Raw genomic sequence first — 7,956 nt, 5'->3', positions numbered from 1 at the left:
TGGTAAATTACATCTCCAAGTTGCCTTGAAGGCTAGTATCAATAATTTCTATGGTGTCTTGATTTACAAGAATAAATTCAGAAATTTATTTTGTAACAGAAGACCCAAAGTTTCCAAGGCAAAAACCAAATCCAAAAAACCAAAAACCAAAACCAACAAAAATAGCAATAAAACAACCTGATGAATTGAAAAGCTGATTTGCAATAAACTCTAGACAAGCCTTTTAAAATTATAACCATACCCGGCTTCCGATGTAAAGCTCGATGTACTGTATGGTTAAAATAAATTATAACCATAGCAATTCTTAAATCAAACTATATGATTCCCTTTAATTATATGCCATTTACCCAGAGACATAAGTGAACTTGGAGAGTAGAACATTTTTTATTGTTTCAGTGGATTTTCTTTTGTTTATCATGCTGGTTGGTATCACATTCTCCAGAAAGGAAAGTGGGGCTCTGTGTCTTAACAACGATAAAACTCACTACATAGCCCAGTGCTTGGTGTTGCCCAGACCGAACCACCAAAATTGATCTCCACAGAAGAAGAGTGATCCTGAGAGAGGGACCTTGACCCCAATGCCCCAAAGATGGAAATTTTTTTTTTCTTTTTAAAGCTAAAACCTCAATCCCTTTCAGCACTTCAATGATAGCTAGCGTCTCTTTACTTACCTCCTGGGCCTGCTGTGAGCAGGGCCTGGTCCACTGGGTATTCCTTCCCCTGTCTAGGCCTTCCTCCTGTCTGACCGCCCGTTGGTGATGGAAGCAACCACGAGCCAGTTGTGCCAGATATTTGCATTGGGGTTTTTTATCTATCAAAGATGAATCTGGAGCAATATACTTTGCCTTGAGTAAAACTAATTCCAGACACACTGTGCAACTGGAAATATATATTTTAGGCAGAAAGGCCCTGTTCCCTGCCCTTGAAATCATACCGAGGCTCATGATTCTGGAGGCGGGTCTGTTTAATCTTGTTCGAGGTCTAAGAAGAGGGAGGTGGTGAGAAGAGGCAGCACAGCAGCTGCGGCCATCACTGCAGAGCTGGTCCTTTCTTCCCAGTCACCTGTCATGTCATCCACCGACTCCAAGATTGCCGCTTGATGGCCCCCATAGCTCTGCTCTTCTTTTTTGCCTCTGTTAGTCACCTTATCAAGGGGGTTTCCTCACCCCCCATATGCACAGCACCTCCCTCCACCTACCTAGTGACTTAGGTAGGTCAATCAGGGTTCTTCTCAAATATTGAGAGCAGAGGAGAGATGCCTGCTCTTTCTTCTGGGATCATGCACTGTGAGGATCAGCCAAATGTGGAGCGGCCAGGGGCCAACTTTCCCACCGGACAGAGAAGCCATTAGTGACGGAAGTGAACACAAAAGGAAAGCAGAGCAGAGATGGAGAGAGAGATTTCTGACAGTATTCAAGTAAATCTGGCTGCACTTTGACTTGAGTGAGGAAATAATTTGCTTTTCCCCCTTACTTTACTTTCACTAAATTTCTATCACTTTCAACCCAGAGATCCTTGACTAGTAGAATAAAATAACAATTTGCGTGTGGCACGAATTGTGTGTTGTACAACGAAAGTAGACTTTTGCTGTGTCTACTATAACCTTTAAATACTGAGAGGAACATTACTAGAAAGTGTGTCTTTCTACAGATGATAAAATTAATGCAGTTTGGGCTCGGGAAAGGCCTATAAATGTGTATTATTCTGGTCAGGGTTTTATCAAAGATGGGGTCAGCCACAGCCTTATGTGTTCAGCAAATTTTCAACTTGGTTATACCACTTGGTTCAGTTTGCTAATACCTTGGCACTCAATACGTGTGACTTTCATTTCTACTCATTTTTGTAACAGCAAATCAAGGTCTCATGCGATAGTCTTCAGAAATCATATGGCTGTATGAATATTATAACCAAAGGGACAATATCTCCCTCTTGCTCTATTAATATAATCTTCAAGGTCAAAAGTTCCTTTTAGAAGGCTCCAGGTTCAGGCCACAAATATTTGTTGATGTCCTATTATATGCCCCTCGCAGTACTAGTGACTATATTCCATATACCACACTTACAATATCTCCAGTATTTGTTTCAAACGCTTACAGCTCTCTTGTTCTTTGTCTTACACACACACACACACACACACACACACACAGCAGCTGCCATTATAGGCTCCTAGCATGTCATCTCTACTGGTTTGAGAAGAGGGCTTTGTAACTCTGTCTAAATTCCAGGCAAGGCCTGACTTCACCACTATCTTCCATATTTGCTTGAAGAACAATATTTTGGATTGTTTAAAATTAATCTGCTATTTTTGGTTTTCTCAAAATAACTTTAGCAAAGAAGAATGTTTCTGGAAACATTGTTTGTCAACTCCTTAACATAACTCCAGCTTACAAGTGTATTTCTGTTCTTATTTTTGATGTTGTATGGCACCCCAGGACACAATCCTAGGCATCAATAGTGTTGCCACAGTGGCAAGAATGGAGCTATGGAGATAAGACACTGAGAGTCTGCCAAAACCTCCACAGGCTGGGACCCACTGCCATTAATATACAGTGTTCCAGTGGTTCAAGTTCATTATGAAAAGTAATAAATCTCGTTCTTTTAAGGAAAAGGTAGTTGAGATTATTCTTCTTTTCATAAAAATATAAAAAGAAAAGTGAGCTCACATTGTTCTGGAAGGAAAAGATCTACTATTAAGATCTGAACTTAATCTCTCAGCACCTTCACCCTGAATGGGTGCAAATTCCTTTCCTTTCCAGCAAATAGTGAGAAAAATAATCTAATAGGAAAACAGCCTAAGAATTTCCTTCACTAGCACAATAATAGTACAACATAGGCACACTTTAAGTGTTTGTTGACTAATTGAATTACGTCCCCTGCACAGACATTTGTTATTCTTTCAGGATGCTTTATATTGGAACTACTGTCTTATGTTTGAGGAATCCCCCCTCCCCCAGTTTATGAAATAGTAGCAGGTGTTCCCTTGCAACTAAAGGCCAAGTACTGAGGCTCTGCCAATCTGACAGCCTGGCCCCAGGCTTTGAATCCCCAAATAGGTTTCAAACAGTCTTGTGCGGAATCCGTTCTGGCCAGCGTGGTGAGAGAGTGCACGGAGACGGGCATGGTTGCAGGTTTGGTGGCAGCACCTGATGGCTAGTGTCTGAGCTTTAAGTGGTATAAGTTTCACCCGCCATGCCCACGGCAGCACAGGAAGCTTAGTGGACCAGTCTGTAAGACAACTTGGACATTGCTCCTGGCTGTGCAGCCTCCAAACCAGGTTGTCTTCCCTGCCCCACTTCCACACTCCAGAGCCTGTGAGTTATCCAGAGTACATGTATTTCTATCTATTAAAATCAAGTTATAACGTATATGCCAAAAAGCACACAAGTGTTAGGGATATAGGTCAGTAATTCTTACCTATATATTCTGTATGTATCTCAGACCAAGATATAGACTATTTCCAACATGCCGAAGGCTTCTTTGCATAGCTCTCCCGCTTTGTATCCCCAAGGGGTACACACATCCTGATTTCTATCTCAGAGACAAGCTTTTTCTGCTTTTGAACTTCATATAAATAGAATCGTACAGCATGTAGTATTGTGTGTCTGCTTTCATTTAATGTTAGTTATGTAAAATCCATCCATGTTAGCATGTATCAATAGCTCATTTCTTAAATTAATGTGTAGACCTCCATTGTATATTTAAAACACAATTTATCTATTGCATCCATAGACATTGGGTTGCTTCTAGTTTGGGGCCATCACAAACAAGGCTTCTAAATTTTTCTTATGTATGTTTCTGGTAGACACACTCACAGATTTCTGTTTGATACATATACCCAGGAGTAGTAGGTCATTACGTTTAAGTATGTTTAGCTTTAGTGGATTCTACTAACAAACCCATTTTTTCAAAGTATTTTAATTTGTATTCCCACCAGCAATACAAGAGAATTTGAGTTGTTCTATATCCTTGTAAATATTTGGTATTTTAATATTTTAAATTTTAGCTATAATGGTGGGTATTTAGTTATATCTCAGCTGTGTGTGTTTCTTTAAGCGAGCATGTATTGGGGGTGCCTGGGTGGCTCTGTCAGTTAAGGTTCTGCCTTTGGCTCAGGTTATGATCCCAGGGTCCAGGGATCGAGCCCCACGTCAGGCTCCCTGCTCAGTAGGGAGTCTGCTTCTCCCTCTACCCCCTCCCTGCTTGTGTGTTCTCCCTCTCACGCTCTCGCTCTCAAATAAATAAATAAAATCTTTTTAAAAAATAAATGAGCACGTATTAGAGGTTTAATTCATGAATGAGAGTCCTGGAAGAATGGTAAAGCTTATTCAAAGGACTACAGGAGAGAGAGAAATATTTATAGTCATTGAAAGAAAGAATGGTAGACACAAACCTGGTTAATGTCCTAGAGGTCAATGAAACTATAATCTTCAGGGTTATCTTCTGAAAATCATATACATCTCTACAGGAAGAAAAAGCAAAATAAAATCCCTTTTATCCCTTATTAATTGTTCCTTCATTGCTATCATCAATAATCTTGTATTTCAGCCTGATACACTTATATACATGCAACAAGAATTATTATTTAACATATAGAAGCCAACTGGTGGTATAATCAGCACATCTAGAGCTGCACCTGCTTAAGCATTGACTAAAACCAGAAGATTAACTTCCGTCTCAAAATTTTGCAGAAATTGTATTTTCAATAGTCTCCATCTCTCCGAAGATATTTTTTCAATTGTTCTTCTATTCCAAGTTTAGAAAACTAAGCCCAAGAAATTCATCTCCACCAGATTGATATTTTTTCAATTGTTCTTCTATTCCAAGTTTAGAAAACTAAGCCCAAGAAATTCATCTCCACCAGATTTTACCTACAGGTTCTATAAATGTGGGTGAGTTCTTCTCTCTTCAAGGTCCTCAAAATCTTTTAGAACACCAAGCAAGCTTGGGGATCCTGGCTGGTTAAGCTGGTAGAACATGTGAATTTTGATTTTGGGGTTGTGAGTTCAAACCCTATGTTGGGCATAAAGCCTACTTAAAAACAAACAAACAAAGAAACAAACGCTAAGCCCATCAGGAATTGACCTTCCTTAGTATGTAAGAATGGATCTCTGTAAATCAAAGCAGGTACTAAACCATTTTACTAGCGGGCTTTTTAGGCATTGGTTCTACATGTGAAGTACCACCCTTGTTCCATAATGGTAGGTTTGTCATACTTATTTTAAGAAACTTATTGACCCTGGGGCGTCTGGGTGGCTCAGTTGAGGGTCTGACTCTTGATTTAGGTTTGGGTCGTGATCTGGGGGGTCATGGGATTGAGCTTTGCATGGGGCTCTGCACTCAGTATCCGCTTGAGATTCTTTCTCTTCCTCTCCTTCTGCCCCTCCCCCTCCTCACGCGTGTGTTCTCTTTCTCTCTCTGAATGCATAAATAAAATCTTTAAAAAAATTATTGACCCTTTAAAAAAATTATGTTGTGCAATCAATCAATTCATCAAATTATATTCTGGTTAAAAGGGCTATTATTGATTCCACGCAAGTAACTACATTGCCACTAAAGGGGGAAAGCTTCACTAGCAATCATTGTTTCTGAATTCCAAGGGCTTAGCGTGAATGATAAACTTTCAAAAATATTCTACTTAGGGGTGCCTGGGTGGCTCAGTCGTTAAGCGTCTGCCTTCGGCTCAGGGCCCGATCCCAGGATCCTGGGATCAAGCCCCGCATCAGGCTCCCTACTCCGCTGGGAGCCTGCTTCTTCCTCTCCCATTCCCCCTGCTTGTGTTCCCTCTCTTGCTGGCTGTCTCTCTCTGTCAAATAAATAAATAAAATCTTAAAAAAAATGTTCTACTTAACCAGGATTAGAGATGGAAGAGTTTGAGATAGATTAAGTAGCAATATTTATCATATATCTATCAAAATATAACACTACAAATATACATTATTTCAATAAAAAATCAATTAGATGTTTTTCATCAGTTCATTGTGTTTTATTTGATTAATTCTGACATCCCTAGATATTGGGGTGGGTAGTCTGTGCTACATGAGTTCATCTGTTTCTGGACTGAAGAGAGTTCTGGAAATCCTGACAAAGACTCATGGTATAATCTGACAACTACCTAAACACTTTTCACTCAGAAGCTCTGCTATTCTGAGTCTGGTCTTCAAAGTAACATTAGATGCAGAAGTATCTGGTAGAGTCCTTTCCACTAAGTCTCTGAAACCATTTTCTTCTGTTAAGGATCCATTTCTAGAGTTTTAGCTTATGGCAGAACCTCTAGGCATATGCACGAGGAAGACTGAAATCATTTGTCTATGAGAAGACAGACTGGCTGCAGTTAATTTGTTATAATTGCTACTAATATTAGAATGGAGGAAACTGAAATTTTCTATCAGGGTATAATACATATTTAATTTGTGAGGATTTTGTCAATATTTCCCCTGAAGGTAAGAATGGCCTATGGATAGCCAGTGCATTCACAAGTTTCCATGACCTTCCAATCTATCCTGTAAAGTTGTCCATGTTCGGAAACACATTTATCAGTAATACTTTATCAACACAGAATTGACCTATGAAAGGCTGAACCTTTCCTTTATTTGACAGCTTTCCCATGCAGCTCTTATAACAGTGTTGAACTAACTAAAAATAATATGGGCCATACCATAGCGTACCTACCTACATACATACACACTTACATCTCTTGCCTGGAGGACCTCCAGGGAACCACAGTTTGTAATAGGTTATTCGTAAAACATCTCGAAAAAAATCTTTTTACGCATCCAAGATCTGATCTTGCAAAGACAAAACCAATAGAATTAACACAGAAGGAACTCACTTGGCTCAATAAAGTAGGTGCTAGTGATCAGTGATCAGAAAATGACCATAGTAGGTAGTCTGGCCGCCTACTGTTAAGAGTGATCAGATAGCATTTAAAAATCAACATAGCAAAAGGTAACACAATTGCAAGAAAAGTTAACTCACCCAGCAGTAACTTTATGACTGATGTTCTTCTAAAACTAGGCAAATTTAGACACAGACACAGGAAAGGCAGCCACATGAAGATGGAAATAGAGTTTGGAGTTATGAAGCCACAAAACAAGGAATGCCTAGGATTGCCAGCAGTCACCAAAAGCTTGAAGTGGCAAGGAAGGATCCTCCCCGAGGCCTTCAGAGAGAGTATGCCCTTCCAATGCCTTCATTTCAGACATCAGAACACAGTTCTTGTCTGGACACAGGTTTTCAGACTGACGAAGTTCCTGCCTTGTAGGTTTGGCACACTTTTCCTCATTTAAATGGCAGGTACCTGGAAGCCACCTGAAAAAAAAAAATCAGGTTGGATATGAAGGCAGCACTGTGAATGTGTTCTTTACCAGAGACTTCTCTTTGAGGAGTCTTGACAGGCTTTTGAGAAAGACTCTGAGCATTGGTTTATCTCCTAGTTTGGGATGTAGAATCCGTTGGCTTTTCAAACGTGATAAGCCTCCACTCTCTGGATGCTATTTTCTTCCGTCTGTGCTCACAAACATGCTGATTCTTACCTTAGTTCATTGCTTTTTTAAAAGCCTTTTTACAAGCAGCAAAAAGCAGAGAACACCATTCCCATTCTGACTCTTTCCAAGAGCTACCTCTGCAGAAACAGAGGAAGGGGTCTGCTCTCCCCATTACTGTAGACAATCATTTTTCCAAATGTGTGTGTCAACTAGAACAAGGGTCACCAACCTTTGAGCCTGAAATGCCGTGTGGACCCCACCACCTGCTACTATCCCATTACACCAAGGCCACATTTTATGTTTTAGTTATGACCGCACCATTTCCCATTTCTGTATTAGGGCAGGGGCTAAGCTGCTGTCAAGAGAATCCAAAACATCCTGGTTGAAGTATGATAGCTCTTAATTTCTTTCTCACATGCAGGGTTGAAAAGTAGGTTCTGCCCCCAGGAAATCATTCAGGGACCCATTGGAA

The 7,956-nt window shown here is 40.1% G+C and overlaps 1 long non-coding RNA gene across 1 annotated transcript in view; it reads right to left on the bottom strand.

Moving 5' to 3' along the window:
• Positions 1-7,956, bottom strand: part of LOC105235789 — a 78,949-nt gene that overhangs the window by 14,361 nt on the left and 56,632 nt on the right. Inside the window, exons 6-7 of the long non-coding RNA XR_002141896.2 lie at positions 6,976-7,308; positions 4,391-4,459 (exon numbers count right to left, since the gene is read on the bottom strand). This is a non-coding gene — a long non-coding RNA (uncharacterized LOC105235789). The remainder of the gene's footprint in view (positions 1-4,390; positions 4,460-6,975; positions 7,309-7,956) is intronic.

Source organism: Ailuropoda melanoleuca, chromosome 10 (genome assembly GCF_002007445.2).
Source record: "Ailuropoda melanoleuca isolate Jingjing chromosome 10, ASM200744v2, whole genome shotgun sequence".
Taxonomy (NCBI): domain Eukaryota; kingdom Metazoa; phylum Chordata; class Mammalia; order Carnivora; family Ursidae; genus Ailuropoda; species Ailuropoda melanoleuca.
The sequence above is the reverse complement of the archived record's forward strand: the minus strand, read 5'-3'. Positions and strand labels throughout refer to the sequence as shown.